The sequence below is a fragment of the Lontra canadensis genome, unplaced genomic scaffold, assembly GCF_010015895.1.
Source record: "Lontra canadensis isolate GAN:19392208 unplaced genomic scaffold, GSC_riverotter_1.0 scaffold2, whole genome shotgun sequence".
Taxonomy (NCBI): domain Eukaryota; kingdom Metazoa; phylum Chordata; class Mammalia; order Carnivora; family Mustelidae; genus Lontra; species Lontra canadensis.
This window is the reverse complement of record NW_022630996.1, coordinates 39,578,214-39,591,125: the sequence shown is the minus strand read 5'-3', so window position 1 is coordinate 39,591,125 and position 12,912 is coordinate 39,578,214. Positions and strand designations below refer to the sequence as shown.

The window sequence follows — 12,912 nt, the reverse complement described above, 5'->3', positions numbered from 1 at the left end:
CAGAGCTTTGATTTCACATTTGTAGCTGCTGCCACCAAGATAAATGTGGACCTGTAACAAAAACAAGGGGAATTGATTAATCTTGTAGACAACCATGCCTCTCTTGGAAGTGTCTGTGTCTCTCCCTGCACTTGTCAAGGCTTCTGCCATTGTTCCTTTTAAGTGTTGTTACCTATCTTCCACAGGCACCTCACGGGTCTGAAAACACAGCTCAGAGGCGCACCAGAAAGAGGCACGTCACAGCCTGCACAGTGTGTTAACTTGTTCCATAAACCATAAACCACACTGCTTAAGAAAAGAAGCTAGATATGTCACATTCACAAACTCGCAAAGGAAGTCATTGTGCTTTTAAAAGGGAGAGGAGAGGAGATGCACCTGATGGGACCCACAGCTGTTCTGCACCTTGGCCATGGCCATGAGAAGTAGACCCAGATGGTGAGGATCCCGCTGTAGACCCAGATACACGCCCTGAAAACTTAGGGAAGCACTTCAGTCTCCTTACGCTTAGTAAGGAAGGGCCACCTCCTAAGACTAGCTACAGGCTACAGACTCAGGGAAGTTGTGGCTAATTACATGGTAATTATTTATAATAAGTGCTTCTGCTCCCAGCATGATTATCCTTCCCCGGGGTTGCTTGCCTCCTTGTGTCTGGTTTATGTAGAGAAACAACGTCCAAATTAATCCAAGTCTTTTGTAAGTGAATCAGTCTCTTCTCTGATGATCCAGCAGGTGTTAAGCCTTTTTAACAAAAGACATATTTTCCGTTTCCCTCTGGCTATGCTGAAAGCCAGGCAAACGAGACTTGGGTGGATTAAGGATGAATTATGGGGTTAATATAGACTTGGCCGCTAAGGACAGTACAGCTAGCCTTGTGTAAAGCCATGAGAAATAATCACAGCGAAACTTCGCATGACTTCATGGTTTGCCTAGCCCCCCCGCCTTTTTTCTATATATCATATCTTTAATTTGCACAGCAGTCCTGAAGAGTATATATTGATATTATGATGAACCTGCCCCTGTGCTCAGTACAGTATCTGATTAAGGGCACAACAAGGCTTTAGGAGTAGCCTGGTAGGGATTTGTATTCCTGCTTCCCCACTCATTAGCTCTGTGACCTTCACCATGTTAATTAACCTCTCTAAAGCCTTAGCCTTTTCATATATGGAAAGAAGACAGCCCTACAGGGCTGGTCTGAGGATTTAATGAAATTACATGTAGAGCTCTTGGCCCAATGCGTGGCCCATAGCAAGCAGGCCATTCATTGGTTGAAGGCAAAAAATTTGCAAATGTTAAACAGAAATCAAATGAACTAAGGGGAAATGGCATGTGGCATCTCTTCTTTTTTCTTTTATTCATATTTTATTTTGTTTTCCTCTAATGCAAAGAGTGGTTAGTCCAGGTGCTCTACTCACTAATAAAATATTGTGCTGATGATTCAAAGCAGAGTTGACCTAGAAAAGTGACTTTTCTGGTTGTATCTATATAGTTCTGGAGTCTGTCAGGAACTTCAAGAACTAAGTAATCTCACCAAATAAAGGAATACAGATAACATAGGTGAAGGATAGTCCTTGGTAGGAACACTTAAGCAATTACCTAAAACCATATGTTGTCTTTTACTCGTGGTGGCTCAGGCTAAACTCTTCCTGCTTGGCTGACTTGTATGGATTTAAAGGGCTCGCCCCTGACTTTGAGATGGAGGACTAGTTCCCATCTCTCATCCTTTTCTAGTCTCTGTCCCTGGCTATAGCCTTTCTCTCAACCTTGGCTTCCTTATCAGAAAATGGAGGCTGTGACATCTCTACTTCATCCACCCCAACCACCCTTCTCACCCCAGACGCTGGTGACCCCTAGACGAGTTGAGGGGTGTCAGTGCACGTGGTCAACGATGCAGTGCATGTCCTGTGTGGCACAGTGGTCACCAATGTGATGTAAATTGCCTGTGCTTGCTTCATTTGTTCCCCTCCAGCGTACCCAGAGATCTCTCAGTAAAAAGAGTAGAAAAGGAATGATTCCTTCCCTTTCTTAGAAGAACTCAACACTGGATTCTTCAAGTCTGGGCTTCTTTGCACCAGGGGTGCTTGGAAGAATTATAACCCCACCTTTCCTCTTTCTGTGCACCCCTTTGTTCATTTCTCTTGGGGAAATTTGATAAAAAATGAGTAAACAAAACAAAATGTACTCCATCCTCGTTGTTTGTGGATACCGTATATGCAAATTTGCTTCCATGGTTTGGATAACTGGGCCCTCAGAATTCCTCATGCACATGTCTACAAGCCTGCTTCTAACCCTGCATAGATTCGTTCTTCACCAGGTTGGGGGGAGGGGAGGCAAGAGGCATACTTACGGAGCATGGATGTGCAGGCTAAGCTGTGCTGGGGCGGGACAGGCTAAAAGGCTGTCTAGCTGAATATAGCTGTGTCCCAGCAGAGAACTTCAAGGAGTCTCAAAATCCTAAATTCACATCTGGTTTCCCAGATTGCTATAGTGACATATTTTTCAAGGTAAGAGGGTAGAATGTATTTCATTGAATAGTTTGTTACCTTGGTTTATAACTTTTAAATATTTAGACATATGGCAGGTAGGCCTCCCTTTGTACTCTTATCCCAGGCCTCCTAAGAAAAAAACAGTCTTGGAAAGAAATATGCTTTTGTTGATTTAAGCTGCTAATATTCAGGGCCTGTTTGTCGCCACATCATAACCTAGCTTATACTGCCTTTCGGGGTGGAGGTGGTGGTTTTTTCAGTTTCAGAAGCCCTCAAGCCACATGTTCTGGTGGAGGGACACCAGCATGGATGCAAGGAGGGACTCAATCCAACGAGCAGTCTGGGGAGGCTGAGAGCTTTCCTGTGGTCTGTGGTGCACACTGAGGGAGGGATTGCTGGGGGCAGGATGTCAGCGGATAAATGAGGAGCATCAGTCAGCTGCACTGAGTAAGTGAAGGAAAATAAGGGCAAGGGAAATCATGAATCTTAAGGATCAGGCCCTTTCCCATTTATATGGGAGGAATCAGACTCTAGCATAGATGTCAGGTCTAAATGAAAAAGGGGGTATTTTCTACCCCTCCTCCCTACCCTCTAACTAATTGATTTTGGACTTCTTGCCAAACTCAGCAAATGTGAGCTCAAATTGGATTCTTTTTCAGAAATATAAAAAATTCTACTCCAAGTATCACAAAATAGCATACACCTGACCAATATATAAGGTGCTATTGCTATTACCTAAACTCAGTTTACACCATTTCAGAGAAAACAAATACATTCTAATAGCCTAAGAGAAAAAGGGATTATCAAAAAAGTGAATCTCTTCCCAAAGCTAGAAGGAAAAATAAGGACAAGAGAAGAGAAAGAAATAAGAAAGATATTGAGCCTTTACTATGGGCCAAAAGCCATGCTGAGTATATTACATGTCTGATCTGGTTTAGACCTCACCATAATCCTAAACAGTTGTCATTACATTCTCCATTCTAGAGTAGAAGTAACTGAAAAAACAGAGATGTTCCAAATTTGTCTACGGTCAGAGAGCTACTAAGTTTTAGAATCTAGATTCAAGCACACCTGTCTGTTATCAAAAGCCCTTATTCTTTTCAAAAGGTTCAGATTAAAAATTCGATTGTTGCCATTACCACTCTGCTTCTCTCTTTCCAAACCTTGTCCCTTTGGCAAGGTCAGCAATGGGCTGGAGGGGACCAGTTGACAAATCTCATCTTTGTGGTGGCTTTCTTATAAGGTGCAGGGCAACTGAAGAGGACAATCCTCTTCAGTTGCCTCTATGTACAGACAGTATTGGGGCACCCTGTCAAGGCTTGGTGATGAGCCCTGAACTAAGGGGTCCAGAGGAAGCCATGTGCTCCTACAGAGCACACTACAAGCACTTACCCTATGGCTCTTGGTTAGAAGAGTTATTTTTACACTCTTGTCTTTCTCCCCTTAAATCTAAGGAGGCTCAAGGGATAGAACAGCAATGAGATGATGAGATGGAGAAAAGTTTAGATAATGTGTATAAGATGATTCCTAGACCTCAGAGGGGGCCAACTGGAAAATCATGTATTTACCTTGAGTTTTTCTGACTTCAAGATCTTTTCTATCTTCCCTTCCCCCACTGGACTCCTCTCTGTTTTCCTCAGTTTGCAAATCCCCATGCAGCCCATCACCTTCCTTGCAGATCTGTGGCAAAGTAATCACATCTCAGTGTTAGGTTCCATGTTCTCAAAATGTCAAAACAAATCTCAATGATTAAATGCCATGAATTAAGCTTGTTACTTCTCTAAAATTGATATGAAGGATACATTTTAATTAGAAAATTATAAATCTAAGCCTTCTTACCACCAAGCCACCTCCAAAATCTGTATGAAGTTCTAACACACACACACACACACACACACACACACACACAAAGTCAAATCCTATCTAAAGACAATGATCTTGTTAAAAATCAGCTTCATCTCATCTTATTTCATTTGGGTTGAAATTTTGCCCTGAGCCATGTGAGGCTTAGGTATCTCTTATAAAGTTCATCTATGAGAAAACCTTTGAATTTTTTCTCTTTAGATGTCTATGAACTCTAATTCAATATGCATTTGTTGGTGTGATTTTTGACCAGGGAGCTTTTCATTAGTATGGAAGTGACTCTTACTCTCCCACATAGCTTATACAGAGCATTGCACTAAATGTTCAGATCTTTCTGTTGGGTGTAGCTAAAGACCAAGTCCAAGAAGTCATCATTCTTTATCAAGACTGGCGATCGTTGTATGCATCTGGGGATCTGTCCAGAGAGCCCTGCTGTAGGTTTTCAACTTTAAAATCCTGTGGCTGCCACTAGCCCCATACGTTTAATTTGAACACAAGAAAGGATGTAGAGCAAACATCAAAACAAAAGCTACCCTTCAAGCTTAATTTTCTTTTTCACACCTCTGGCCACCATACCTCCCCCGTCTTGGTGTCAGCAGTTCATAATCTCACCTGTGGAAAGGAAGCCAGCCCCCAACTGTGCTGACAAATTGTAGGGAAGTGAAAGGCTTAAAGATCGCTGAGTTTTATCCCTTTTTGTTTCCAAAAGAAGAATAATGAAGAGCTTTGTTTGCTCCCACTTAACATCCTAATCACCCATATCTTCAGTTTACACTGCAGCTACCCAGGCTTCTGCAGGGGAAGAAAAAAAAAGAGAGATGCGACCCCTCCCCCACCCTGCCACACCCACTGGAACCTGTCTATTGCTATCGCTATCGCATCCTTAATCAATCCCCCAAATTGCTTTGGGACTCTAAGGTCCTCCCCCGTTCAGTGCCCAGCCCCTGCTGGTGTAGGGAACTGCACAGCTTGTGGTAAACTGCTCTCCATTATTCCTCTATATTTAGAACTTCCCTAGAGGAATGGCATTATCTCAGTCACGAAGCTGAAAGCTACTTAAAGTTAGTTTTGCACGGTTGTTTATCCACAGTCTGCTTCATGTACTGTTTGTTCACCTTGCCTAAGAAACAATTCAGATCGATGCCCCGCTCCAGAAACCCAAACTATTGAAATATCACCTCGTAGAAAATTGACTATGATTTGCATTTTGCTAATGTTGGTGTAGGTCAGAATGTTATTTCCCTCTCTCCTCCATGATGTTTCATTGAAGGTAAATTCTACCCCCTTCTTCCAGTGAAAAGCCGCTCAATGACCTGAATAAGATCTGGTGATAGAAAACATATTTTCAGTGATACTGAAGTCATTTTTCTGCCAGAACAAATTAGTCAGTAGCTATTGAGTATGTCACAGAGGTTTTCAAGAGGCACTTAGGAGGATGCTAAAAAAAAAAAAAAATACTCTTCTATGTAGATTATTAGAAATGTCACGGTGCTAATGCAAAAACGCCGTGATAATCTTCCTGTTTCACTCTTCCCTGTGAAAGGACCCTCTCTTGCTTGTAATTCTGCTCCTAAAAGGGAAAATATCATTTGAAAATGGTTGCAAAGAGAACGAGAAAGAAAATTTTATAATTTAAGCTGGAAAAGAAAAGATGGAGGGGAAATCAGATCACGGAGGCAAAGACACGTTTGAGCTATTTTTCCAGAGTTTCCATCCACACCGAGAACTGAATAAAAAAAGGGGGGGACTTGGGCTGGATTTCTAGGAAGCTTTCCTGAGAAGGAAGTGTGTCAAAAACAGAATTAGTTCCTAAATGAACGGATGTATAAATGAGTGGATGAATGGAAGGCTGTGATCAGGGACTGTCTTCCTTCAATGCTCTTTGGCATTTGAAGAGAAAGCAGTTTACAGCACACACATAACATCTTGGGACCTCAACGTCTACCATTATAAAACAGAACAGACAACTGCTACTTTTCTGGGCTGTTGAGAGGACTAAATAAGATAATGTGAAGAAAGCATCTAAAGTGATGTCTCGTCCATAATCACAGAAAACCAGGGTCATGTGTCAGGCTCTGCGGCATGTGTGTGGGGGAGGGGTAGCTACATCCTGAAAATTCAGGCAGAAAGGCTGACTTTCTTTTATTGTGTAGCCTGGTCTTTATGTGACAGCATTCCTATCGAAGATTGTCAGAGAGGAAAAAGGGACTCCTCAATTATCCCTTATGTGATCCATCCATTTTCTCATTCATAGAATTGACTGGGTGCTTGGATGGATGATTTAGGCATTTCTCTGAACTCTGCTATACTTTGATGTTAGACATGACCAAAAAGTTAACAGTTTAATATCAAAGTATTCTCTGGAATTTTGCTACTTCCTTCTGGTTTCTACTCAAACCTAAAAGAGATTATCAGTAGTATTCTTGTGGTCTCACCATTTTAAATATTTATAGATGCTTAACTCTTAGTGAGAGACTTTGACATTCTAACAGATTTAAACTCCAAGTATAAAACATTCCTTTGGGGGACTTTTATTTTGCTCTGGTAGTAAAAAACTTCCAAAGAATGTGACTTAAATCTGATTTCCAAATGAGATATCCTCCAGCAATCAGCAGTCAAAAGATCCTGCGTGTTTATTATCCCTCTGGAAAGTAGGCTTTACCCTCAGGTGTGTGCTTTAAGTGAAAATTAAAACCTAGCCATCTTTGTGAAAGCCCACTAAGTCATTTGGTGGCTCTTCAGTCGTTGTGAGCTTTGTTCTCCAATGGGGCTTCAGGGCACACAGAGCCCTCCCAGAGCTGATTGGGAAGGTTCTCCCACAGCCTCCTGTAAGTGGATCTCTTTCTCCAGGAATCACAGAGTTGAGACCTGCACTGGACCTTGGGCATCGTTCTCTTTGGTTTCCTCAATCCACAGGAGAGAAAACTGGTACAGAGCTTTAATGATCTTTCTAAGATCCACAGCTGGTTAAGAAAGAGAGTTACCGCCCAAATCCCTACAACATTCTGAAACTGCAGGGCCTACCTGGTCTTGAAGGGGGGAGGAATTATTACAGACAGATGTGCTTTGGTTGATGGAATTAGAAAACCATACCTGTTGGGGCACCTGGGTGGCTTAGTGGGTTAAAGCCTCTGCCTTCGGCTCGGGTCATGATCTCAGGGTCCTGGGGTCGAGCCCCTCATCACGCTCTCTGCTCAGCGGGGAGCCTGCTTCCTCCCTCTCTCTCTGCCTGCCTCTCTGCCTACTTGTGATCTCTGTCTGTCAAATAAATAAATAAATAAAATCTAAACCAAAAAAAAAAAAAAAAAAAAAAAAAAAAAAAAAAACCATACCTGTTGATGGTTGCTTTGGATGTAATAAAAACCTTTAAAAAAAATAGAATATTTGAAATACATTTTACTTTGTAACATATAATGTACTGTCGTTGATCCTGGGTTCCACTGGGATGTGATGTTCATTATTAAAAAAAAACAAAACTACCAGTGATCACTGTCTTAAGACCAACAGTTTGGAGAACAAAGGAATTCAAACTTATTAATTCAACTCTTTTGCAAATGTAATTTGGGCCATGGTTAATGTCTCCTTCAAAGAAGCAGGAAGTGGAATCTGCATGGCTTGATGAAACTGTTGAGACACAGGGTCTTAGAGTCAATCTGTCACTCTCTCAATCACTAAAGCCAATCTCAGGCAATCCAGCCCTCTAGAGAAAAGAAAGCTTAGGCCTACTGAGCTTACCAAAGTCACACAAACCAATCAATGGCCCAACATGGATGTATAGACTGTTGTCCTTTCCTATTTATTTGAAAAGTCTCACTTAGAGCAGGGTAGAATCATGACTTCATAAGTATTTTCTGAATTTTTATAGAATTTATAACTTAAATCTTAAATATAATGCATTGGTTCGGCTAACTTGTCAAGGACTGATCATTCCCCTGGCATTGTCCTGATTATAGTTCTTACAGATAAACATTAACTAGAAAAGACATATTAATGTGATAATAACCAGCAATAGTAAAATTGAAGACCTTCATCCTTAATTATTCAAATAAAAGTGCTACATTTTGGTGTCAAATGTGAAATGGCAGTGAGATATGAAATTCATACCAGTGGGAACATTGGAAATAGGCATACAGAGGTCCCCAACTTTGTTTCTAAGAGAAGCAATGGTTCACTTCTATGCAATATAGAGATATCTCAGGGAAGGGGTGGGAGACCCATGTTTCTAGAGAGCTAGAAGCAGGGAAGGTACCAATAATAAAGTCCTCTGTAGAATGGAAAGTGCAGTGTCTAATATTAGGCAAACTTTTTTTTTTCTTTTTAAAAGGTTTTATTTATTTATTTGATAGATAGCACAGGCAGGCAGATTGTCAGGCAGAGGGAGAGAGAGAAGCAGACTCCCCCACCGAACAAGGTGCCTGATGCAGGACTTGATCCCAGGACCCTGGGATCATGACCTGAGCCAACGGCAGCTGCTTAACCGCTGAACCACCCAGGCGCCCCTAGGCAAACACGTCCCACAAGTATTCCCAAGGGTCTCCTTCTCCCTCTTCAAGATTTTGCTCAGTCGTTACCTTCTCAGTGAGAAGTCTCTGACCACCCTATTTACCTAGTCCATGGCACCCAACCTAAGAGCTACTGATTCTGATTCCTTTAACCCTGATCTGTTTATTTTCCCTAGTACTTATCACCTGCTCATTTGTATGTAAATTATTCATTATTATGCTAGAACATAAGCTCATGGCCAAAGGAAATTTTTGTTATTTCTGTTCACTAATGTAACAGAGGTGTCCAGAACAGTGCCTGACATATAATAGGTTCTCAAGTATTTGTGGAAGGAGGTAATAAATTGTCCCCAATGACATTCTTTGGACTGTCAGAAGTACTACCCTTTTTCTTCTTCTGATTAGTGGTTACCCTCTTCTCACAGGACATGCCCTGTGTGTCAGGGTAAGGGGTCTACACAGTAAGGGTAGACAACCAGCCTTCATTATTATCTACTTTACTGAGAGATGAACATCGTTTCTCTTTGGCTTTCTTAATATCAGTGTGGTATCTCAGCCCTCATAAATATTTCCACATGCGTGAATCCTACTCAGTTTGCCACCTTCTATATTCAGTTTTTCTAAAATGTGTACTGAGCTCTCACCGTGTGCAGAGTCGGTGCCACACGTTAGTGGTGAGAGGCAGGCTTGAGGGGTACATTGCGGAATTTAGACTAGCGTTGCATAAAGCTTCCCTGATTTTCTCATATTGCCCCTCTTGATTCTTTTGTACTTCTCTGTGGCAGACAAGGTTACTACATGCTTATTTTAGTCATTCTTCCTGTTTGCTATCTCAGTTTAATTTGGGCAGCAATGTGCCCAGGCGTTGAATCATGCTTGGCCTTAGTCAGTCACGGCATCCACTTTCCTTTTCACCAACGATTATTCTACAAGTGAGTATATAACCCAGTCCTGGTCAGTGATATGGAATGAGAATTCTACTGGAGGACTTGGGAAAGATCTCTCTCCTCCTCCTCCTGTGCCTCCTCCTCCTTCTCCTCCTTTTTTTTTTTTTTAATATTTTATTAATTTACTTATTCGAAAGAGAGACAGAGGGGAGAGGAGCAGAGGAAAAGGGACAAGCAGATGCTCACCGAGTGCAGCGCCTAATGCGGGGCTTGATCTCACGACCATGAGATCATGACCTGAGCAAGAGTCAGATACTTAATTGACTGAGCCACCCAGGCGCCCCAAGATTTTTCTCTTTATAGACTAATTGTCAACAAAATGTTCGTGAGAAGGTCAGTGAGAAATTGTGATACAGATCCAGTAATGTGGTCTTCCATGGTGTACACTGGAAGAAAGAATACATTTTTATAGGCAACAGGACTCAGAAATCTCTGGTGAGGTGATAGTTGAAACTTGTAAGGCAGACTTAACATCAATATTAAAAACAAAAAACAAAACTAAACAAAACAAAACGAAACACATCTTGCTGATGTGTTTGAGGGGTTATTTGGGCTTTGTAGAGTTGTGGTAACCCCAGATCAGGGCAAAACACAAGTAGACATTTGCGATTCTCCAGGCTAGTAAAATCAGCAGGAGTGACTGGGAATTCTGAGTAGTCTTTGGAATTTCCTGTTGTCAAGGAAAATCCCAAGGCTGCCTGAGCTGGAGGTGTGATTGGTGTTTTGATTGTGCTATAACTACTTAAGCAAATTAAAGATTGCAGCTAGAAGAAGCTCGGGGGCGGGGTTGGTGGTGTGGGTGGCGTGTGATCCTGTTCTTGGTGTATGGACTATCTCAGGTTGGTTTTATTTTGCTTTTTCGGGCTTGCTTAAGGAGACTGACCATCATTCAACATTTTGTTCACCACTTTTTAGTCTTTCATAAATTGCCCATTATAGGGGCACCTGGGTGGCTCAGTCACTGGGCAGCTGCCTTCGGCTCAGGTCATGATCCCAGGGTCCTGGGATCAAGCCCCTCATCGAGTTCCCTGCTCAATGGGGAGTCTGCTTCTCCCTCTCCCACTCCCCCTGCTTGTGTTCCCTCTCTCGCTGTCTCTCTCTGTCAAATAAATGAATAAAATCTTTAAAAAAAAATTAAAAAATGAATCGCCCATTGTAGCTTTTATCTATTTTTCAATTGTTTTCTTTGTCTTTCATATATCAATTTATAGGAGTTCTTCAAACATTTTGGATTCTCATCTTTGGACAATTTCATTTCAAATTTCTTTCCCTAATTCATGGTTCTTCTTGTAATCCTATTGCTCTTAAAAAGAACTTTCTATTTTAGAATATTTCAACCATATATAAAAATAGAGAGACTAGTATAATGGACCCCCATGTAGCCATAACCCAGTTCCCACAAATTATTGACTCATAGCCAATCTTGTTCACTTGTAATCCCCCACTCATTCCCCTTACCTGTGGATGATTTTGAAGAAAATGCCAGACATCATGTAATTTCCTCTACATGTCTCTGAAGATAAGAACTCTTTGTTATTTGGAGATTCAGCTTTGTGTTCCAATCTAGTCGATAAAAATCAAACTCCTGGTGATAGTTAGGCCATCCTGAGGGAAATTAACTCAAATTGTGACTTGACTTTCGCAGGGAATTCTATTGGTTATAAGAAGAAATGTATCTCATAGGGAATAAAATGCGAGCTTTTTCCTATTCAAGTCATTTCAGTTTTTTTTTTTTTTTGTTACATACCTATTTGTTACATACCTTTGCCTTCGGCTCAGCTCACGTCCCTGGGATCAAACCCCATATCGGGCTCTCTGCTCCGCAGGGAGCCTGCTTCCTCCTCTCTCTCTCTCTCTGCCTACTTGTGATCTCTGTCTGTCAAATAAATAAATAAAATCTTTAAAAAAAAAAAAGACACTTAACTCAAAATACATGGTGATACTATGGATAAAGTCACTACACTCGTGTTACAATTATAGAAGAATCTGGAAAGAACATCCCATCATTCAGTCCCTTCAAATGTATCATCTTACCAAATTACCTCTTGTAAATTATTCATATACAGTGTACTGTGTCTCTTAGAGTTTAACAACTTCATTTGCATACCTCTCTAAAATGGTGTTTTTAATTGTTATTTTAAGCAACACTTCATTAGCGATTTCTGTCTGTTTTTATTAAAATGTCTAAATACAATGATTTTCTGTTAATTAAAAAAAATAAATGCAACTGCTTTACTGTTATATTATCTTCCATTCACAAAGAAGAAAAAGAAGATTAAGTAGCTGACAGTATATGAGAGAGGAACTGAAAAAGACCAACACAGGATCACTGGCTTTCTCTGCCTTTTCTCCTTTGGTTTCATATCCTTGGAAGGCTGTGATTGTTTGCAGCTCTGTCTCTTTTCCTCAGGGCCTGCTTGACACATTGGATTCTGAAAATCTCTTCCCTTCCCTCTGACGCTGCTTGCACACTTGCTATGCCTAGACCTCTCCTTGCCCTTCTTTCACGGTTATCTGGCAGGACTAAGAATTGTGTCCTTTTGATCCTTGTGTTTTACCTTCTTGATTAATCTGGCACTCCCAGACTTCCAGCTGAGCCCATTCTCTGGATTTGTACAGCTGCAAGGAATCTTATGGAGTAGAAGGGCTTCTCGGAACTCTCGAACCTTGGCCAGTCGGTACTTTCTTGGCCACTCTCTGTTCAGCAGTTGACCACTGCTGATCTAATGAAACTCTTCTTTTGTTTTCATACCCGACATATTTCTTTCCAGTCTTCATTACCAAAGCAACTCTAGGGAATGGAGAATCTTCAAGATTTTAATAGGCATTCTGTGTAAGTCAGGATTCTTCGGAGAAACAAAACCGATAGGATCTATGTGTAGATTTGTTTGAGGAATTGGCTTATGCAATTAAGGAGGCTGAGAAGTCCCAGGATCTGCTGTCTATAGGTTGGACATCCGGGAAAGCTGGTCGTGTAATCCAGTCTGAGTCAGAAGCCCGAAAGCCAGGAGAGCTGATGGTGTAAATCCCAGTCCAAGGGTAGAAGAAGATAAGATGGGATTTATCAGTTCAGCAATGAGGCAGGTAAAAAGGGGACAGATTTCTTCTTCTTCCCCC

General features: G+C 41.4%; 1 long non-coding RNA gene across 1 annotated transcript; it reads right to left on the bottom strand.

Moving 5' to 3' along the window:
* On the bottom strand, positions 1 to 5,041 carry LOC116872492. The gene is made up of 3 exons (XR_004383649.1): positions 4,959 to 5,041; positions 4,052 to 4,163; positions 1 to 51 (listed from the first exon to the last, which is right to left on the bottom strand). It is a non-coding gene; the product is annotated as an uncharacterized LOC116872492 (long non-coding RNA).
* Between the last annotated feature and the right edge of the window lie 7,871 nt (positions 5,042 to 12,912).